The 23,924-nt window shown below is 46.7% G+C and overlaps 1 protein-coding gene across 1 annotated transcript in view; it reads left to right on the plus strand.

Annotated features, from left to right (window-relative positions):
- The window catches only part of SETBP1 (SET binding protein 1), a 1,237,816-nt gene that overhangs the window by 1,127,722 nt on the left and 86,170 nt on the right, over positions 1-23,924 (plus strand). The window lies entirely within an intron of this gene.

Raw genomic sequence — 23,924 nt, forward strand, 5'->3', positions numbered from 1 at the left:
TTCAGCTGAAAACGTCTAAAGATAAGCACCCCGTTGGGGACCCTTTTTTCTTGCACTAACCAATGACTGAAAAAGTTAACAATTGCCTCGCCTGTGGAAAGCAGATCCCACACTGAGACTTCCATTCTTACTGCATCACTTGTTTAGGCCCAGACCACGACGTCCTCCATTGCTGGTTCTGTGCCCTTTTTAATGCGAGAACCATTCGCCACAGAGCTCTTCTTGTAGACAGTTATTTTCATGTTCCGTCTTTGCATTCCGATATGGGGTCCGTTAGCCAACAATCCTTGGACATTCCGAAAAAACATAGAGATAAGGATGGAGACAGACCACACAAGACTAAGCCTTCTGACAACTGTACCGCTAAGCACGTCGTCAGTTCTCCGGAATTCAGTGAGGTGCTTTTGCAGCCCCCGATGTCCGATTCGATATCTATGTAAGCCTCTACCAAGACCCTTTCGGAATCCAGTATGCTGCAGAAATCTTCTTCGTCTTCCGAGCCTTTGGCTGTCTCTGCCTCGGTTGGGTCCGGAGCTGCAATGCAGGCAACAGCTTCAGAGGAAGCCTTTTGCTCTACAGAATCTGGACAAAAAACAGCGTCTTCTCATCCAACTACCATTTCTCTCAGACTGACAGATTCTTTCAAGCCTAGAAGCCCAGGCCACTCCTAGAAAATCTGTTTCTAGCCATCGTCTTGCTCCTGCTCCACCACCCCAAGCACAAATTCTTAAAATGACGAAGGATCTCATTTCCCTTATTTGGGGTAGTCAGGCCATAACTTCTAAAAGGAAAAGGCACCCTTCTCCAGAATTATGACAGAACGGGATTCTGAGGAATCTGACTATTCAGATTTTGAAGAGGAATAGCAACCTCTGACTGCTTATGAGGTTTCAGATGCAGAGGGAATCTATCCCTGCTGCCTCCCCGCCAGAGGACCTTTCCTTTGGGGAAACCATTCACACCCTGAGGGAACATTTCCAATGGGAATCTCAGGACTTCCCACAGTCTAAGAAAAGACTTGGAGAGTTTCTGGACCTGCCCCAGCACAGACTCCTGGCCATCACCCCAATTTTAGAAGTGGTGGATGATGTTTTCCATGAATCCAGTTTAGGCCCTGACACCCTCCCACCTGCTCCCAGTAACCTGACAGGTATTACAGAGTACCAGATTCTCACAGATACCTGTACAGAAATTCTGCTGCAGACCCAGAAGTCATTACACAGGGGCATAAAGGAGCTAAGATGAGTTCTGCCAAGAATCTTATTCCTTCTGAGAAGGATTCCAGAGCTCTGGACAGATGGGGTAAAAAAGTATACACCTCTGCAACTTAGCTATCAGAGCATTCAACTGTCAATTCCATATGTTAAAATATGAGCAACACACTTTGGAACTATTAAAACAAAAGATTTCTACCTTTCCTGACTGTGCCGATTCAAAAGAGTTAGCAGATTTACTGTACTCTGCATGTCAATGGCCAGATACTCATTACACTGTGAATATGATGCCCTAGAAGCCTCTAGCAGGGCAGCAGTGTCAGGAGCTGTAATTAGGGGACATGTTTGACTGAAGGAACAACCTCTCCCTGATCATGTCAAGTCTAAACATATTGACGCACCCCTGGATAAGGACAGCTTGTTTGGAGTAAAAGCAGAAGAGGTGCTTTAAAAGATGGAAGACAAAGCAAAATCTATGCAAACAGTAAAAGATTTCTTTCAAGTTCAACCTCCCAGGTTTAGCAGGAACTTTCCCTCTAAGCACTGGTCCTTCCCTGCACCTAGCAGACAGGGTCAAGGTAAGCCTTGCAGGGACAGACCATCCAGGCCCCTATCGCAGGGCCAGCAGAGAAGCAAACAGTGGACCACTTCCACCCCAAAGACAGGGAGTTCTAAGCCACCCTTCTATGGCAAAAACTCCCAGTGGCTCTCTCTGCCTTCCCCTCACTCACCAAAAACTAGGAGGAAGGCTCTCTCCAAACAAAATTGGCTTTCTGTAACAAAAGACCAATTGGTCTTAAAGACCATTTTTCAGGGATACAAATTCTCCTTCAGCGAACTCCCAGTTCTAAGAGGGTACCCAGTCTTACCTCCGAATCAGTGGGCAGAGGCATTGAAACAGGTCCAAACTCTGATATCCCAAGGGGCAGTAGAACCTGTCCCCTCAGAACAAACAGGCAAAGGCTTTTATTCCAGACTGTTCCTTGTTCCCAGAAAAGAGGGCACTTGGCACCCCATCCTGGATCTATCCATTCTGAAGACGGGCACTTGGCACCCATCCTGGATCTATCCATTCTGAAGACGGGCACTTGGCACCCATCCTGGATCTATCCATTCTGAAGACCTCCCTGGTGGTCCCCAGATTCAAAATGCTAACTTTGCAGCAGCTGCTGCTTATGCTGACAAAAAATGCCTGGCTAATGACCCTAGACCTAAAAGATGCCCACCTCCACATCCCTATAAGGGAATCCTGCAGGATGTTCCTGCTCTTCAGAGCAGGATCACAACACTTTCAGTTCTCTGCGCTGCCCTTTGGCTTATCTTCTGCACCCAGAGTATTCACCAAATGCTTAGCCCTGGCCGTAGCATTTTGCAGACTGAGAAATATACAGATTTACCCTTACCTGAACGACTGCCTCATTTAGGTAGGGTGCAAAGAATAGCTACTCCAGGACCTTCTCTTTGTCAAATCCCTTCTAAATTCCCTAGGATGAACTTCCCCTAGGTAGATTAGATGGCTTAGTGGTAAATTACTGTTACTATGGTGTCAAGGGTCCTGGGTTCAATACCTGCAAGGGCTGATTATTTGTCCCAGACACTTCCCATACTCTGGAACAAACTACCTGTCTATGTCAAGCAGAGTTCCTCACTAGCACTCTTCAAGAAAAATCTTGATGATCAGATAGCCAATAGGAAATTCACCCCCGAAAATCACTTCTGTGGCCCTGCTCGACAGGGGCACAGGTAAATAGCCTCCTAGGGTGGCGAAAGCCAGAGAACCTTGTTGGTTATGCTTACATAGGCCCTTGGGCCAATAGCCTTGTACCTACCTATGAACCTATGAACCTAGGGTTCACCATCAATGAGAAGAAATCAAAGCAAACTCCCACCAGTGGGAGCTCTGCTAGACACAGCATCCCAAATGGCCTTCTTATCCCCAGAAAAGCAGAGCTTCCTGCTTCTCTGCTTTACCCAGCTGGCTTCCAGAAGTCACCTCACTGCGAGGAAGTTCCTGCAAGCCCTGGGGTACATGGCATCTTGCATCCTCCTAATCCCTCTGGCTAGGCTTCACATGAGGAAACTTCAGTGGTATCTAAAGAACCTTTGGTGTCAGCACTCTCAGTCTCTAGGGAGGTCCCTAGAGACTGAGAGTGCAGAACCTTTGGTGTCAGCACTCTCAGTCTCTAGGGACCTCCCTCCCTCTGATCCCATGTATAAGGGTTGAATTTCTCTGGTAGGCAGAGGCCTGTGCCAAGAACAAGAGTCTTCCCTTCACCCTCCACCCTACCGGCCAGACCATCATCACCAATGCCTCAGACATAGCTTGGGGCGCTCACGTAGCAGGCAGGTGCACTCAAGATCTTTGGGATGCCCAACTCCTTCCCTTACACATCAGTCAGAAAGAAATGATGGCAGTACAAAAGGTTCTGACATCCTTCAAACCCCATCTCAGGTCAGGGGTTCTCCTTAAAAAACAGACAACACCACAGTAATGTGGTATATCGACAAACGGGGGGGGGGGGCCAATCTTACCCTCTGTGCAGGCTTGCCACCTCCATGGTTCTACATCTAATTGCCCAATACCTACCAGGGGTCAACAACACCCTGCAGACCACCTAATCAGAAACTTACTGGACCCCCATGAATGGCAGCTCCACAGGGAAATATTTCTGCAAGTCACTCAGGAGTGGGGGACTCCAGAGGTGGATCTCTTTGCTTCGCACCTCAACCACCAGCTACAAAAGTTCTGTACCAGGGAGTATCACCTCCTAGCATGGAAGGTGGATGCCTTGACCTCCCCCTGGAACTCCCTTTTTGTGTATGCGTTCCCTCCTCTGCCTCTTATTCCCAAGGTACTGATCAAAATAAAGGAGGAGAGACCAAAGGCCATCCTCATTGCTCCAGATTGGCCCAAACAGCATTTGTACCCCTTACTGCGCAGCCTGACTTTACAGCCCCCCTAAGCAGCTTCCCCTGATCTCAGACCTCTTGACCCAGGTGGGGGGGGGGGAGATACTGCACCCAGACTTGCATACTCTCAATCTTTCAGCATGGTTTAAACTTTAAAAGCTAACAATGAGTCCCTGTTAAGTCCCTGTTAAGCAAACAGGTCCTAGAAATTATCACAGAGGCCAGAAGGCCCAGCACCAGAAAATCTTACGTAGGGAAATGGAAAAGATTCTGCTCCTGGAGCCAGTCCAGAGGGGCCAGTACCTCACATCCTTCCATCCCTCTTATCTTGGATTACTTAGCTGAGTTACTCAAAAGTGGCCTCTCCTTCTCTTCTATTAAAATCCAAACAATTCCTCAGAGGGGTTTATAATATCAGACCTCCCAGGAGGCCTCCCACACCAGCCTGGGACCTGAACTATGTTTTAGAAAAACTACCCTTACCTCCTTTCGAACCTGCTGCTTCAACAGAATTGAAAAACCTCTCCTGGAAGACTGCCTTCCTACTAGCTATCACCTCAGACACAAGGGTTTCAGAACGTCAGGCACTCATGGCTGTTGAGCCCTTCATCATTTTCCATGCAGACAGGGTCTCCCTGAGGACTAACCCCCTCCTTTATGCCCAGGGTGGTATCTGATGTGACCCTCAACCAGGCCATACACCTACCCACCTTCTTTCTCAACCCTCAAAACAAGGGGAAATAATTCTGCACTCGCTAGACGTGCACAGACAACTCAGATACTGTATGAACCATACTAAACCCTTCAGAAAAACAGACCAGCTGCTTGTCAGCTTTGCCCCAGGGGCAGAGGGGAAGCGCATTTCCAAGCAAACCATTTCCAAATGGATATCACACTGTATCCATTTCTGCTAAAGACAACATGGGAACCCACCCCGCCCCCAAGTCTGTTCGTACCCACTCCACCAGGGAAGCCTCCACTTCCACAGCTTTCCTCAGAGGAGTCCCCACCAGGGACATCTTGGAAGCTGTTACCTGGACCTCTGTCCATACTATTACGAAGCATTACCACCTACCTCTTTTCTCTAAGTCTAGGGCAGGGCTTGGTGACCCATGCCTAGGGCTGTAACCTATCCTTCCACCCTTCTCCTCAACTTTGGGAATCCTTCCACAGGTGATGACTGCAACAGTGAAACACAAAGAACATAGTACAGATGTTCTTCGTGTTTCACTATTGCAGTCATCACATTTGGGTTATCCCTGCGAGGGTAGCACTCGGCCAGTTATCTCTGCCAGGGTAGTCCTCGGCCGGCCCGAATACCAGAGGCTTAGTATTTCTGCATTGGTTGCTGTCGCTTCAGGACTGACGTCAGGTCGTCAGTAGTATAAGGTAAGGCAGACGATGCCATTACATCAGTCTTTCTTACCTTGGAACCCAAAGCAGAAGCAGTTTGCACCAGTGCCGGTCGGCCGCTACCTGAGTTTCTTCTATCGAATTGAAGTTGAAGTCTTCTAAAGCTAAGTACCCCATTGGGGATCCTTTTTTCTTGCACGAATCGATGTCAGAAAAAGTTAATAATTGTCTTGCCTGTGGAAAGCAAATACCACACCAAGACTTTCATTCTTACTGTTTAGGCCCAGACCACGATGGCCCCCGTTGTTGCTTCTGTGCTGTATTCAACGCCAGAACTATCCGTCGTCGGGCCCTTATTGTAGCGAGATATTTTTGCTTACAGTCCTCAAATTCCGATATGGCTTCAGTAAGCCATCCAACAGTAGATCTTTTGAAAAAATGTAAAGATAAAGACAGAGACAGACCACAAAGGTCCAAACCTACCAACGACGCTTCCGTTAAGCTAGTCGTCAGTTCTCCCGTCCTCAGTGAGGTGCTTTTGCAACCCCTGTTGCCTACTTCTGTAGATTCGCAGGTCACTACCAAGACCCTTTTGGAGTCCAGTATGCCGCAAAACTCTTCTTCGTCCAAGGATCCTGTGGTCGTCTCTACCTTGGATGTGTCTGGAGCTGCTGAGCAGGCACTGGCTTCCAAGGAAGTCCTTCGCACTACCAGTTCTCGACACAAACCGTCTTCTTTCGCGACTACCGTTCTTTCGAAAACTACCAAGTTTCGTAGGCCCAGGGTATGAACCACACCCAAGAAACTGACGACCCAATCACAAGCACCTGCTTCCTTTCTCAAATGCTAAAAATGGCGGAATACCTTATCATGCTGATCAGGGGAAGGCAGGCTACCCCCTCCAAAAGGAAAAGAGATCTGTCCCTGTAGTTTTGTCTGAACAAGAGTCAGATGTCTCTGATGCATCTGAATATGAAGACATGCAACCCCTCTCTACTTATGAGGATTCTGATGCAGAGGACTCCATCTCTTCAGCCTCTCCCCAGAGGATTTTTCCTTTGGGGAAACCCTTCATACTTTAAGGGAGCATTTCCAATGGGAGAGTCAAAATTACCCTCCGTCTAAAAGGGGGAATTCTTAGATCTTCCACAGCACAGACCCTTGGCCATCCCCCCAGTCCTGAGTGTTGTGGAGGATGTTTTCCTGGAATCCAGCTTGACTCCTGACACCCTCCCTCCTGCACCCAGAAAACCAGACAGGTACAATAGAGTCCCTGACTCACACAAATTTCTTTTAAAAAATCCTACTGCTGACCCTGCGGTAATTTCTCAAGGGCCTAAAGGGATTAAAGCAACCTCTGCTAAGAATCCCTCCCACTCAGATGGGGATTCCCGAGCACTAGACAGATGGTGTAAAAAAGTATACACCTCAGCTACTCTTGCTGTCAGGGCACTAAAGTGTCAGTTCCATATGCTAAAATTTCAGCAACATTCCATGGAACTCCTCAAATAAAAAAAGTCTTCCTTTCCTGCTTGTGCAGAATCTAAAGAGTTACAAGAGTTAATGCATTCTGCAAGTCAAGTAACTAAACACACCTTGCACTGTGGTTTTGACACCCTGGAAGCTTCTTGCAGGGCAGCAGTCACTGGATCAGTTTTGAGAAGGCATGCATGGCTTAAGGAACAGCCCTTGCCAGACCATGTTAAATCTAAATTGTTGGATGCCCCCTTGCACAAAGACAAACTATTTGGCACTAAGGCAGAAGAGGTCTTAAAAAAGATGGAAGAAAAAGCATCTATGCAGACAGTTAAGATTTTCTTGCAGGTCCAGCCACCCAGGATCAGCAGGTATTGTCCCACCAAGCACTGGTCCTTTCCTGCTCCCATTAAGCCAGTCCAGCCCAAGCCCCGGGGAATCAGACCCCCCCCCCCAAACAGCAGCCACAGGTAATGCAGAGATCTAAGCAGTGGGCTACCTCCACTTTAAAACACTGCTTTCTATGAGGGCAGTAGAGCACGTTCCTGCAGAACAGATAGGCCAAGGTTTCTACTCCAGACTTTTTCTGGTGCCCAGAAAAGGGGGCACCTGGTGCCCCATCCTCGATCTATCCATTCTAAACACCTCCCTGGTGATCCCAAAATTCAAAATGCTCACCCTTCAGCAGCAGCTACACATGCTCTCCAAGGACATTTGGCTAGCCATCCTAGATCTAAAAGAGGCCTACCTCCACATTCCTATCTGGGAATCATGCAGGAAATAGCTCTGTTTCAGGGCAGGATCTCAACACTTTCAGTTCTCTGTGCTTCCATTTGGCTTATCTACTGCTCCGCGTTTTCACAAAATGTCTGGCTCTGGCCATTGCCTTTTGCCAACAAAGGAATATCCAGATTTACCATACTTAGATGACTCCCTTATCCAGGCAGACAGCCCGGAAAAGCTGCTTAAGCACCTGACCTTTGTAAAGACCCTACTAACCTCCCTAGGCTACACAATCAACGAAAAGAAATCCAAACAGGTGCCCATTCAAAGGATTATCTTTCTGGGAGCAAGCCTGGACACAGCATCCCAGATGGCATTCCTTACATCAGAAAAACAAATTTTCCTGACGTCCTACTTCTCTCAACTAGCCACCAGACCCCAGTTATCTGCAAGGAAGATCCTGCAAGCTCTGGGGTTTATGGCATCTTGCATACTACTCATTCCATATGCCAGACTGCATATGAGGAAACTTCAGTGGTACCTAAAAAGCCTTTGGTGTCAACACTCTCAAACCTGGAGACTCTTATACCTATAATTCTTTGCCTCAGAAAAGATTTTCTTTGGTAGGCAATAGCATGCTCCCACAACAAGGGACTACCTTTCTCACCACTCCCCGCCACCCAGACCATCACCACAGATGCATCAGACTATGCTTGGGGTGCATACCTGGACAGTAGGTGCATACAGGGCCAATCGAACCCACAGCAAATCCGTCTGCACATCAGCCAAAAAGAGATGATGGCTTTCCAGCACGCCTTGATAGCTTTCAAGCCCCTTCTCTCCGCAGGGGTTCTCCTGATCAAAACAGACAACACCACTGTGATGTGGTATATCAACAAGCAGGGAGGGACTCACTCCTACCCTCTATGCAGGCTGGCCATGACCCTTTCGCACACAGCCTCTGCCATGCAACTGTACCTGTTAGCACAATTCCTACCAGGTTCGCTCAACTCTCTGGCAGACCTGTTAAGCAGAAATCTTCTGGACCCACACAAGTAGCAGCTCAACAGAAGAACATTCACCCTAATAATTCAGAAGTGGGGCACCCCGAAGGTCGACCTCTTCACCTCCGACATCAACCATCAGCTCAGCAAATTCTGCACCAGGGAGCATCACTTCATGGCGTCGAAAGTGGATGCCCTGTCCTTCCCCTGGGTCAATCTATCGGTCTATGCCTTTCCTCCACTACCTCTCATCCCCAGGGTAATGCTCAAAATAAAGGAGGAAAAACCAAGGACAATTCTTATAGCTCCAGACTGGCCTCGCCAGCACTGGTACCCCTTGCTGCGCAGCCTGTCCCCACTGCCACCATGGCATTTTCCTCAGATTCCAAACTTCCTGACCCTGAGGGAAGGGGAATTCATGCATCCCCAATTGCAGACACTCAGTTTGGCAGCTTGGCTTTTTCCCTAACCACGGATCAATCTGCCAACCTCAGTAAACATGTTCTAGATGTTATACGTGAGGCCAGACGCCCTAGCACTAGAAAGTCTTATGCTGACAAATGGAAAAGGTTCTGCACCTGGATCCAGGCTAAGGGAGTCAATACGGCACAGCCCTCCTTCCCTCTCATCCTGGATTACTTAGCTGACCTACTACACAGTGGCCTCTCTTTCTCCTCTATAAATATTCATGCCTCTGCTATCTGTGCTCATTTCCCCACTGAGCAGCCCCTTTTCTCACACCCTTTGATCAGACAGTTCCTAAGAGAGGCTAGCAACTTGAGGCCACCCAGAAGAGCACCAACCCCAGCTTGGGACCTTAACTTTGTGTTGGAAAAGCTTACCCTGCCCCCTTTCAAACCAGCTTCTTCTGAAGAGCTAAAATTTCTTTCCTGGAAGACAGCTTTCCTTCTGGCCATCACTTCAGCCAGAAGAGTCTCCGAGTTGCAAGCACTCATGGCTGTGGAACCCTTCATCATCTTCCATGCTGACATGGTATCCCTCAGCACTAACCCATCCTTCATGCCCAAGGTGGTGCCAGTGTGGCTCTCAACCAATCCATTCATTTGCCCACCTTTTTTCCTAATCCCCAGACCAGGGGAGAAAGGATCCTGCACTCTTTAGATGTGCACAGACAGCTCAGATTCTGTTTAGACAGGACTAAATCCTTCAGAAAGTGTGATCAATTGCTGGTTAGCTTTGCTACAGGGGCAGAAAGCAACGCCATCTCCAAACAAACCATTTCCAAATGGATAGCACACTGCATCCATTTCTACTGCAAGCAACATGGAAAGCCTCCCCCAAGGGAGTCAGGACTTACTCCACCAGAGCAGCCCCCAACCTCTGCAGCTTTCCTCAGAGGAGTCCTCACCAGGGACATCCTGGAGGCTGCCACCTGGACATCTGTTCATACTTTTACCAAACATTACCACCTGCCTCTCTTCTCCAAATGCAGGGCTGGGTTTGCCTCTGCAGTCTTGCAGGGCATCCTAGCCAGCCCCTAGTTTCCTTGACTACCTCCACCCATTTCCTCAGCTTTGGGATTCAACCCAAATGTGATGGCTGCAATAGTGAAACACGAAGAACATAGTACAGTTGTGTACTTCTTCCTCTTCTTCTTCTTTCGGCTGCTCCCTTTAGGGGTCACCACAGCAGAACAACTGTTTCCATTTCTTCCTGTACACTTACCATAAATGTAGTTGTTCGAGTGTATTCTCTGTTGCAGTCCTGATTTCCCTCCCTTCATCCCCCTTTCTTCTCTTTTCTTACAAGGGACATATTGGTATTTACTTTCTACTGGTGGGGTTCTTCCACCAGAACCTGGCTCCTACTTGGGGGTTCCTGACAGGTTAGGACAAGAAAAACTGATGTAATGGCGTTGGCTGCCTTACTTTATACTACTGACGACCTGACGTCAGTCCTGAAGCGACAGCAACCAACACAGAAATACTAAGCCTCTGGTATTCGGGCCGGCCGAGGGCTGCCCTGGCAGGGATAACCCAAATGTGATGACTGCAACAGTGAATACACTCGAACATCTACATTTATGGTAAGTGTACACAACTGCACTTTGTGTACACTTGCCATAAATGTAGATGTTTGAATGTATTCACTGTTGCAGTCCTGGATGTCCTTCATGGATGCATCTGCAGTCATAACAAATGGGTTGTCCTGTCGTCAGGCAGCCCTTCGGTCGGCCGGATTCCAAAGTCTGGGTCCGGCTTCGGCTGATGTCGCACTTCACCCGACGTCATCTCTGCTGGTCTTCGGGTATAAAGGCATCAGCCGACGCCATTTTCCTCAGTCTTTCTTGCCGTGGCGCCGAAGCAGAAGCTGTTCGCAAGTGCCGGTCGGTCAGATCCAGAGATTGCTACTACCGAATACTACCGAAGACTTCTAAAAGCTAAGTACCCGTTGGGGACTCTTTCTTGCCTCAGCCGATGTCAGAAAAAGTCAATAACTGTTTAACTTGTGGGAAACAAATACCTCATAAAGATTTCCACTCTTACTGTCTGCCTTGCTTAGGCCCAGACCACGACGTAGCAGCCTGTTCGCCTGTGCTTCCTTCAACCGACGAACGCTTAGGCGCCGGTCTGAGTTTGCTGAACAGTTTTTCGCTCAGATTTTGCGTACATTATGCCGCCGGATCCTCCGACTACCCAAATTGTTAAAAACGCAAAGAAAAAGACCGACACTCGCGGTCCGCGGTTTCGCCGAAACCACGGTTAAGCAAGCTGAGTGTCTCGGTTTCGGCCGAAACCGAGAAAACCCGGTCAATCTTCAGCCGAATCCATGACTACTACTGAGGCTCCTGCTACCTTAGTCGAATCGGCCTCAGAAATTTTGCCTACAACTGTGGTTCCTAGTGATTTATCAGACACCATCCCTTTGGATGTCTCTACCCCAGCACGTGGTGCTGCTAGGCCTCCTGCAGCCATGTCTATTAAGGCCTTTGCCAGGGCTAAAGCAGCCAAATCTGTTAAATCAGTGCCTGTTAAGCCCCCCTCACACAGGCCCACTTCAAGTTCACAAATGCTTACTCTGGCAGAAGATTTAATATCCTTAATTAGGGGATCCCAACCTCACCCAGACAGGGCCTCTCAGCCCCCAGAAAAGAGACCTAGAGCAGAGCCCCCCGAGCCAGTGTCCTCTGATGATTCTGCGGATGACTCAGACATTACAGACCAGCCAGAGGCTCCTTTTTCTACTTATGAAGATTCCGATGCTGAAGAATCCATTCCAGCTGCCTCTCCACCAGAGGAATTTTCCTTTGGGGAAACCTTAGGACTTTTCTGCACTTACCACAACAAAGGCCCTTAGCTATACCTCCTGTACTGCCTGTTGTGGATGATGCATTTAATGATGTTTGCACTGCTCCTGATTCTTTACCTCCAGCCCCTGCCAAACCAGATAGATTTTACAGGGTGCCAGACACTCATCACCACCTATACAAGGCCCCACTTGCAGATCCCGAAACTATATCCCAGGGGCCTAAGGCAGTAGCCTCGACCACAGCAAAAAACCCTATTCCTTCTGAAAGGGAATCCAGGTCCTTAGAGAGATGGGGGAAAAAAGTTTACACCTCTGCTACTCTCTCATCTAGAGCTTTAAACTGTCAGTTTCATATGATCCAATACCAAGAGTTTATGCTTGATCAGTTAACTAAAAACTGTCCTCTGATGAATCCTTAGATAAGAAATATGTATTAGAAATGGTGAATAACATCCAACAGGTTAGTAACCATTCCTTAAAATGTGGCTATGATGCACTGGAGGCTTCATTTAGATCAGCCATGACTGGCACAGTGATAAGAAGGCATGCATGGTTGAAAGAACAGGTCTTACCGGATCATGTTAAAGCAAAGCTGTTAGATGCTCCTATGGATAAGGCCAGTCTATTTGGTACACCTGCCCAGCAAGTAATGAAGAAAATGGAAGAAAAGGCAAAATCTGTACAAACAGTTAAAGATTTCTTACAGGTTCAGCCCCCAAGGTTTAGCAGGAACTGGCCTGCCAAAAATTGGTCCTTTCCAGACTCCACAAAATCCCAAAGGGGCAGGAATAGACGCTCTAGAGGCAGAAATCAATCCAGAGGAGGTGCCTACAGAGGACGACAGTGGCAAGGCAATAACCGAGGCACAGACACAACCACTGCAACAGGACAATCACAGTGACTTGGCTCTGACACCGCCTACCAGGGAGCAAATAGCAGCACCTTTAGGCGGAAAGTTAGCCTTATTTTCGAAAAATTGGCACTATATCACAAAAGACAAGTGGATTTTGCAAACCATAGACCAAGGCTACCGGTTCCACTTCCACACCTTACCAGTAAAAAGAGGAATGCCAAACCTACCTCCAAATCAAAAAATAGAAGCTCTACAGCAGATAGCGAAATTAACAAGGATGAGAGCTGTGGAAAGAGTACCAATAACAGAACAGGGCAAAGGATTCTACTCCAGACTCTTCCTAGTACCAAGAAGAGAAAAGTTGGAGACCTATTCTCGACCTGTCCGTCTTAAACACATACATCATTGTCCCAAAATTCAAAATGCTGACCCTACAGCAACTCCTTCCCATGCTGGGCAAGGAGTGTTGGCTGGTAACTCTAGATCTCAAGGAGGCATACCTGCACGTCCCCATTCGACCAAATTGCAGAAGATACCTCAGATTTCTTGCAGGATCAGAGCATTATCAATTCTCAGCATTGCCCTTTGGCTTATCTACTGCCCAGAGTATTCACAAAATGCCTGGCATCAGTAATCGCCACTGCAGACTACAGGGAATCCAAATTTATCCATACCTGGACGACTGCCTGTTACAAGCGGACAACAAAAGCAAGCTGACAACAGATTTACAAAGGGTCATTTACTTGCTACAAGCCCTGGGATACACAGTCAATTTACAAAAGTCAAGGCTGATACCATCCCAAACAAGAACATTCTTGGGCTGAATTGGACACAGTAAAACAAATGGCATTCCTAACTGCAGAAAAACAAAAAGAACTCCCTCTTTACTTTTTGGCATTAACAAAGCAGAACAAACTAACAGCAAGAAAAGTTCTGCAGGCCTTGGGCTTCATGGCATCATGCATAATCTTGGTCCCACATGCCAGACTGCATATGAGAAAGCTACAGTGGTACCTAAAGAATTTATGGTCTCAGCACAGGCACAGCTTAGAAACAGAAATCCCACTAATCCCATGCCTAAAACAGGAGTTCCTATGGTGGGTTCAAGCATGCCAGTCAAACCCAGGCTTACCCTTCCACAACTTTCGAGCAAGCCAAACCATCACAACGGACGCCTCAGACCTAGGATGGGGGGCACACATGCTGGACAAATGCATACAAGGATTGTGGACTCAAGACCAGCTGCACCTGCACATAAACCAAAAAGAAATGCTGGCAGTAAAACTGGCAATCCAAAAATTCAGACCATTCCTCAAAGAAGGCCATTTGATGATAAGGACAGACAACACCACAGTCATGTGGTACATCAACAAACAGGGAGGCACTCATTCATACCCCCTATGCAGAATGACTTTGGACCTTTGGAATCTGACTCTCAGCTACAACATCCAGTTACAGGCAATATTTGTGCCGGGAAAAGAGAACACCCTAGCAGACATGTTAAGCAGAACCACCTCGGATGCTCACGAATGGATGCTACACCCGGACATCTTCAAGGCCATCACAAAGAAATGGGGAATGCCACAAATAGATCTATTCGCATCCCCACTCAATCACCAGCTCAAAAAATTCCGCACAAGGACATTCCACCCACTTGCATGGAAGGTGGACTCTCTATCCTTCAGCTGGAAAGGCCTGACAGCATATGCATTTCCACCTCTTCCCTTGATGCACAAGGTACTACTGAAAATCAAAGAGGAACGTCCAAGGATAATCCTGATAGCTCGAATTGGCCAAGACAACACTGGTACCCATTGCTGAGGAGCATGTCTCGAGAGAATGTGGTCAATACCCTGATGCCTTTGATGTTAACTCAGAACAACTACAACATCATGCATCCAAACCTAAAAACCTTGCAACTGACTGCCTGGAACATCACATAGCAGCAACTAACCCAGACCTTTCCCAAAGGGTTAAAGACATTATCCTTGAAGCCCGCAGACCTTCAACAAGAAGGAACTATGCAGGAAAATGGAAAAGGTTTGTCATTTGGAGTACTGAAAGAGGAAAAGATGTGTCGAACATAGATATTGCTAACATTCTGGAGTACTTGGCAGAGCTTCTACATACAGGCCTGTCCTATTCCTCCATCAAGATACATGCATCAGCTATTTCAGCAGAATACAGCTTCGATCCACCTGTCTTTTCGCATCCTCTACTCAGGCAGTTCCTCAGAGGGATCAAGAATGTAAAACCTCCTAGGAAACCACCATTACCAGCATGGGACTTGAACTTTGTGCTAGAAAAGTTGACACTCCCTCCGTTTGAACCAGCAGCAACAGCAGATCTGCAACACCTGTCATGGAAAACTGCTTTCCTACTGGCAATTACCTCAGCAAGGAGGGTTTCGAACTACAGGCCTTAATGGCAGTGCAACCCTTCCTAATCTTCCATCAAGATAGGGTGTCCATGAGAACTAATCCTACATTTATGCCTAAGGTGGTATCCAGAGTGTCTTTAAACCAGGCAATCCACCTACCTACCTTCTTTCCCAATCCACAGAACAGGGGGGAAAGACTGCTGCATACCTTGGATGTACATAGGCAGTTACGCTACTACCTGGACAGAACCAAAAGTAACAGAAAAACTGACCAGCTTTTAGTAGCCTATGCAACAGGAAGGAAGGAAAAGCAATTTCCAAACAGACCATCTCCAAATGGATAGGAAATTGCATAAGATTCTGTTACTCCTACCATGGAAAACCAATTCCACAGAACATAAGACCTCATTCTACAAGGGCTACAGCCTCTACCACAGCTTTCTTACGAGGAGTGGCAACCAAGGACATTATTGAGGCGGCTACTTGGACCTCCGTGCATACATTTGCCAAGCATTATAATTTACCTCTATACTCTAGATCCCGAGCAGGGTTTGCCACTGCTGTACTGCAAGGGATCCTAACTACACCATAATTTTTCTTCCTCCACCCCTAGTTTGGCTATGGTATTCTACCCATTTGTTATGACTGCAGATGCATCCATGAAGGACATAGTACAGTTTTGTACCTACCATAAATGTAGATGTCCGAACTGGATAGCATCTGCAGTCAGGATTACCCACCCTCCTTCCCCTCTGTGGTACTCCTAGGGTATTTACCCTCCTAATAGCTAGCTGGGGGGAGTCTCTTATGGTGTATTTGTTTGTATATATGTACATACATGCTTATTTTTTGTGTTTGCCTTATACTTATTTGGAAACATTGGCAGTTATCCAAAATTTAGCCTTCCAAGAGGGCAACTGGCATCTGGGGCAAGAAACACTGAGGAAAATGGCGTCGGCTGATGCCTTTATACCCGAAGACCAGCAGAGATGACGTCGGGTGAAGTGCGACATCAGCCGAAGCCGGACCCAGACTTTGGAATCCGGCCGACCGAAGGGCTGCCTGACGACAGGACAACCCATTTGTTATGACTGCAGATGCTATCCAGTTCGGACATCTACATTTATGGTAGGTACAAAACTGTACTTTTCCTTCCCTCCATCCCCCTTATATCTCTTTCCCTAGGGGGACATAAGCTTCCTACAGTGGCTTTTAGCCACCAGGACCACTTTACCTTACTTCCTTGTGCTTTTGATGGGTTAGGGCAAGAAAAACTGATGTAATAACGTAAGCTGCCTTGCACTGACGACCTGACATCAGACTACAGGTGACTGCAGCTGACGCAAAAAAACATTGACTCTAGCGTTCGGGCCAGCCGAGGGCTACCACAGCAGGGATAACCCACAGGTGATGACTGCAACAATGAATACACTTGAACATCTACATTTATGGTACGTGTACACAACTGTACTTTCCTTTCCTGGACAGATAAGTTCCCTTTGGGGAAAAAAAAACTTCCATCTTCTTATTTGTATTGCTGTTTCGTCACTTTTTTCATCAGGAAAGTTATTTTAAAGCTAGAAATGTTGTGTTTTAATGGACTGTCACTAGACTGTAATGTACTTTTCAATGGAGCACTTGTTTTTCCTGTCAGTTTAAAAATAGTGTAAAGTAACTGAAAACTTTTTTTTCTGTGGACGAATCATGTTTATTTTATTTTTATGGGGCTGGCATAGTGTGTTAAATTATTTTTTACTGTGTTTTTCTGTCAAGCAAAAGTAACTTGTACTGTTTACCAACATTTAATGCTTGTCTTCCCTGGGAATGAAGCCTTATTTTCTGCTTGACCATAGATTAGGCTACTGATACTATGGGTCGTCCTTCTTCCACCCATAAATATTAAAAATTAAGCAAACAACCTTTTCCACCACTGCAGGGTTGCCTCAGCTGCAGGTGGGTAACTGTGCTGTGGCCATTTGTTGTACCTCAGACCACTCATCTTTTACCCCAGATCCCTCTGGTGTAGCAGCTACAGCCACTGGACCAAGGAGTAGCCATGCCGTCTGTGGCTGTTGGGGTTCCCTGAGTGGGCAAGGGAGATCCAGTCTTGTCAGTACTGGGAGAGGGAACAGGAAAGTTTTCCCTTTTGTGTCAGAATGCTGCACCCATCCCTTGGAAGCTGCTGCTGTCATTAGTAACATGGGTCAGCCCCTTTTTTCCTGTCAAAAATAAAAGCCAAACATTGGGTCTGGCTCAAGGTTTATATCATGCTATGAATTCTTCGTATAAAGTAGTTTCTGGTAAAAGAAAGAGGGAGATGTCTTTTCCTGAAGAGATTCAAGATTCTGAATCTGAACACAAAGATTCAGGGACGGATACAGGATTGTTTTCCTCAGATTTCTGATTCTGACTCTGAGGAAAGCTGGGATGTTCATCGTGTTACCCTGCTGCAGTCATCACACTTGGGTTATCCTGCCGTCAGTCGGTCCCGCAGTTGGCCAGAGTTCCAAAGTCGTGGTCCGGCGTCGGTTGCTGTCGCTTCCTTCCTGACGTCAGTGCGCCAGGGGTATATAAGAGGCATTCGACAACATTTTCTTCAGTCTTTCTTGCCGCGCGGTGCCCGAAGCAGAAGCAGTTTGCAAGTGCCGGTCGGCCGACACCTGAGATTTTCAAATCGAATTTCAGTCCGAAGTCTTCAATAAAGCTAAGTTCCCCGTTGGGGAACCTTTTCTTGCCTCAGTCCGATGTCAGAAAAAGTTAACAATTGCATTTCTTGTGGGAAGCAAATACCTCATAACGACTTCCATTCTTATTGTATTCCTTGCCTAGGCCCAGACCATGACGTCACAGGTTGTCGGTTTTGTGCTTGGTTTAATAAACGAACTATCAAACGCCGTTTTGACTTCGCACAACATTACTTTGGTAGGAAATTTAATTATATCATGCCGTCGGAACAGCCGACGACTGGCATGCATAAAAAAACACAAGGATAAGGACAGGCAGCCTAGAACCAAGCCAGACTCCGAGGCCTCTGCTGGGCCTGTCGTCGGTTCTCCGGTTTTCAGTGAGGTGAATACGCAGCCCCTGACGACTGCGGAAATGGAACCCCAGACAACTTCGGATTCTCAAGCGGAGTGTACTAGGCCATCGCAACCATCTTCATTAGGCTCTTCTGACACCAGAGCAGAGGGTGATCCCGGCGCAGTAGAAATGCCTTCGGTTTCAGAAGGTGTCTTCAGACCGACTACACTCACCATTAAATCTTATGCTAAGCTAAAAACTCCATTAACACCAAAAAAGACTGTACATCAGTCTCCTGTTCAAGGCCCCATGCCTAAGAAACAGATGCTTAAGATGGCTGAAGATTTGATTTCCCTAATCAGGAGTTCCCATCCCCCTCCTGATAAAAGGCCAAGACAAGGGGAGGACTATGCTTCCTCTGACCAGGTTTCTATTTCCTCAGATTTGTCTGAGGAACAGGATTACGCTGTTCCCCCTTATGAAGACTCTGATGCTGAAGACTCTATTCCCTCAGCATCTCCCCCTGAAGACTACTCCTTTGGGGAAACTTTACATACCATGAGGGAACATTTCCACTGGGAAGGCCAGGACTACTCTGATTCTAAGAAAAGGCTCCGAGAGTTTCTTTTACTACCCCAGCACAGACCACTTGCTATCCCTCCAGTTTTAGATATTGTGGATGATGTTTACTTAGAGTCTAGTCTAAATCCAGACTCCCTACTTCCTGCTCCAGCCAAACCAGACAGATACTACAAAGTACCTGACACACACAAATTCCTTTATAAAAGCCCTCTGGCTGACCCAGAAACAATTTCCCAGGGTCCCAAATGGGCTAAAGCTTCTATGATGAAAAATCCTGTACCCTCTGAAAGGGATTCCAGAGCCCTAGATAGATGGGGAAAGAAGATATACACCTCAGCTACTCTGGCTATGAGAGCATTAAATTGTCAGTTCCACATGCTGAAATATCAGCAATTCCTAATGTCTCAATTAAAACAAAAACTGAGCACATATTCTGAACAGGCTGAATTCAAGGAAATGCAGGATCTGTTGCTTGCAGCTGAACAAGTGGGCAAACATACTTTACAATGTGGATTTGATTCATTGGAAGCTTCCTGTAGAGCAGCTGTTACTGGGTCTGTCATACGCAGACATGCTTGGTTAAAAGAACAAACCCTACCTGATCATGTTAAAGCAAAATTATTGTTTGCACCTTTACAGCAGGATGTCTTATTTGGTTTTAAAGAAAATGGAGGATAAGGCAAAGTCTATGCAGACGGTCAAGGATTTCTTACAGGTACAACCCCCCCGTTTCAGCAGAAATTGGCCAACAAAACACTGGTCCTTTCCAGCTTCTGACAGACCACAGAGGGGCAAATACAGACGCCCAAGGGGCAGAGGTCAGTCACAAGGCCCTTACAAACCTCGCCAATGGGGTGCCACAACCCAGAAAGGAGGTGAAGACAGGCCCCAAGCTAGCAGAAGACAAACACAATGACTCAACCCTCCAACTACCAAGCAAACCTCTCTTGGCAGCTCCCTTGGGAGGAAAATTAGCACTTTTTGCAGACAACTGGCACATCATCACAAAAGACAAATGGGTCCTAAACATTGTCTCACAAGGATACAGATTCCACTTTCATACCTTGCCAAGGATAAAAGGAATGCCAAACCTGCCACCAAATCAATGGGCAGAGGCACAAAAACAAATTACAGCTCTCATGGACATGAGAGCCATTCAACAGGTACCTACACAGGAGCAAGGACAAGGATTTTACACAAGACTCTTTCTAGTCCCCAGAAAGGACAAAGCATGGAGACCCATTCTGGATCTTTCAATTCTGAACACCTATCTGCAAGTACCAAAATTCAAGATGCTAACACTACAGCAGCTTCTTCCCATGCTGGGCAAGAAGGCTTGGCTAGTAACGTTGGATCTCAAGGAGGCATACCTGCATGTCCCTATCAGAAAAAATTGCAGAAGATACCGCTGCTTCATTGCAGGTTCAACCCATTATCAATTCTCTGCACTGTCCTTTGGCTTATCTACTGCGCTCAGGGTCTTCACAAAATGCCTGGCACCAGTAATTGCATACTGCAGACAAAGAGGAATTCAAATATACCCTTACCTGGACGACTGCCTTATTCAAGCAGAAAGCAAGGACATTCTTTTAAAACATCTGACATTTGTCAAACACCTTCTAAGTTGCCTAGGGTACACAGTAAACGAAAAGAAATCAAAACTAGTGCCCTCACAAAACGTAATATTCCTGGGTGCCAGCTTGAATACAACGGCCCAGATGGCTTATCTCATGCCAGACAAGCAACAACAGCTGACTCAATACTTCAAAATAATGGCAACAAAGACCCAACTCCCTGCAAGAAAAATTCTGCAGGCCTTGGGATTCATGGCATCTTGCATACTACTAATACCATTTGCAAAACTGCATATGAGGAAATTACAATAGCACCTGAAAAGCGTATGGACTCAGCACAGCCACAGCTTGGAAACAATGATACCACTCATTCCCTGCCTTCAACAGGAGTTTCTATGGTGGGCACAGGCATGTCACCTCAACAAGGGTCAGCCTTTCACATTACCCATAGCCAGGCAAACTCTGACAACAGATGCATCGGACTATGCCTGGGGAGCACACATGGCAGGACAATGCATTCAGGCAAATGGGCTACAGATCAAAGGCATCTGCATATCAATCAAAAGGAAATGCTAGCAGTACAGAATGCCCTAACAGCTTTCAAGGACCTCTTACACCCAGGACAACTAATAATAAAGACGGACAACACCACAGTAATGTGGTACATCAACAAGCAAGGGGGCACACATTCCTACCCTCTATGCAGGCAAGCAATGACCTTGTAAAACACAGCACTGTCTTACCAAGTTCAACTACAAGCACAATTCCTGCCAGGAAAGAAAAACACATTGGTAGACGACCTAAGCAGAAACATCATGGATCCCCACGAGTGGAAACTGGATCCACAAGTATTTGCAATGATAACTCAAAAATGGGGACGCCCAGACATAGATCTGTTTGCCAACCCCCAAAACTACCAACTTCAAAAATGTTGTACAAGGACATTCCACCCACAAGCTTGGAAAGTGGATGCTCTCTCATTCAGTTGGAAAACATTAACAGTGTATGCCTTTCCTCCACTGCCTCTTCTAGCAAAGGTGCTGCTGAAAGTCAGATTAGAGAGGCCACAAATGATACTCATTGCACCAGACTGGCCACGCCAGCACTGGTATCCAATTCTAAAGAACATGGCCCACGGCCCACCATGGATTTTACCACAAATTCCTCACCTGCTCACCCAGTGAGACAGTCAAATTCTACACAGCCAGCTCAAGACTTTAAACCTGGCTGCATGGCAAATTACGTAAACAATCAACCAACACCTCTATCCAAAGCTGTTATGGATGTCATTCTGGAGGCCAGGAGGCCCAGCACCAGGAAAACCTATTCAGACAAATGGAAAAGATAAAATCCCCTTGATCCAAACATTCCTCAGATTCTACAATATCTAACTGAGATGTTGCACAAAGGACTTTCCTTTTCATCTATTAAGATCCACGCCTCAGCAATTTCAGCTCATTACAACACGGATCCTCCTTTATTTTCATATACACTCCTAAGGCAGTACCTCAGAGGGGCTAAGAACATAAGACCGCCCAGGAGAGCACCAACACCTACTTGGGATCTCAACTTTGTTCTGGAAAAACTTACACTGCCGCCCTTTGAACCAGCTTTCTCAGCTAATTTAAAGTTTCTTTCATGGAAAACTGCCCTGCTGCTAGCAATAACTTCAGCTAGAAGAGTCTCAGAGCTGCAGGCACTAATGGCAGTGGTGCCTTTCCTCATTTTTCATCAAGACAGAGTCTCTCTGCAAACTAACCCTTCCGTTATGCCAAAAGTGGTATCCAGTGTGGCCCTAAACCAAACCAGTCATTTGCCCACCTTTTTTCCAAATCCCCAGAACAAAGGAGAAAGACTCCTGCACTCTTTGGATATTCACAGACAATTACGTTACTACTTGGATAAAACCAAGGCTTTCAGAAACTCTGACCAGCTCTTTGTAGCCTATGCTGCAGGATCACAAGGAAAAGCTATCTCAAAACAGACCATTTCAGAATGGATAGGTCACTGCATACGTTTCTGCTACACGCATCATGGGAAACCGGTGACCTGCTAGCATTAGGCCGCACTCCACCAGGGCTACAGCTACATCAGCAGCCTTTCTCAGGGGGGTGCCAACCAAGGATATTCTGGAAGCTGCAACTTGGAGTTCAGTGCATACCTTCACCAAACACTATCACTTACCTCTATATTCTAAGATTAGAGCTGGCTTTGCCACTGCAGTTTTGCAGGGCCTACTAGCTTCTTCTAACCCTGTTTAACTCCACCACCCATCCTTAGCTTTGGGATTCAACCCAAGTGTGATGACTGCAGCAGGGTAACACGATGAACATAGTACAGTTTTGCACCTACCATAAATGTAGATGTTCGAGTGTTCACCCTGCTGCAGTCCAGGTTACCCTCCCTCCATCCCCTCTGAACTAGCTGGACTTATCCATACCTTTCTATCCTATACAACATCTGTTGTGTATTTGCTTGTGACTGAAAGTATTGTTTTATTTTTGCTTGTATATTTTTATATAGCAATATGTATTGCCTACCTGTTGGGGGCACCTGACATCTGGGGCAAGAAAAACTGAAGAAAATGGCGTTGGATGCCTCTTATATACCCCTGGCGCACTGATGTCAGGGAGGAAGCGACCAAGACTTTGGAACTCTGGCCGACTGCGGGACCACCTGACGGCAGAATAACCCAAGTGTGATGACTGCAGCAGGGTGAACACTCGAACATACATTTATGGTAGGTACAAAACTGTACTTTTCTGATTCTCCTTTTGGGGGGTTTCTCTTTGACACTATTGCTAGAATGTGTTAGTGTTTCCAGTGGGAGAGCACTGAAATTTCTCAGTTCCTCAGAAAAGTGTGTGTTATTACAGAATGATTTTATAGATCCTACATCCATTCTTCCTGATGTTCATCGTGTTTCACTGTTGCAGTCATTACACTTGAGTTATCCTGCTGGCAGGTACCCGCAGTCGGCCTGAATTTCAAAGTCCTGGTCCGGCGTCGGTTGCTGTCACCTCTTCCCTGATGTCAGTGCGCCAGGGGTATAAAAGATGCAGCCGAAGCCATTTTCTCCAGTCTTTCTTGCCGCGCGGTGCCCGAAGCAAACGCAGTTCGCAAGTGCCGGTTGGCCAACTCCTGAGATTTTCGTAATTGAATTTCAGATCCGAAGTCTTCAATAAAGTTAAGTACCCCATTGGGGAAACTTTTTTCTTGATCCAGACATGTCAGAAACTACAATGGTATCTAAAAAGTGTTTGGACTCAACATTGCCACAGCCTGGAAACATTAATTACTCTCATTCCCTGCCTGCAACAGGAGTTTTGATGGTGGGCACAGGCCTGTCACCACAACAAGGGACAGCCATTCGCTTTACCCACAGCCAGGCAGACATTAACAACAGATGCATCAGATTATGCCTGGGGGGCACACATGGCAGGAAAATGTATTCAGGGCACATGACCCACAAGCCAAATGCATCTTCATATCAATCAAAAAGAGATACTAGCTGTACAGAATGCACTGACAGCCTTCAAGGACCTACTTCATCCAGGACAACTG

This window comes from Protopterus annectens, chromosome 1.part1, assembly GCF_019279795.1.
Source record: "Protopterus annectens isolate FY-2018-M chromosome 1.part1, PAN1.0, whole genome shotgun sequence".
In the NCBI taxonomy this organism is placed as follows: domain Eukaryota; kingdom Metazoa; phylum Chordata; order Ceratodontiformes; family Protopteridae; genus Protopterus; species Protopterus annectens.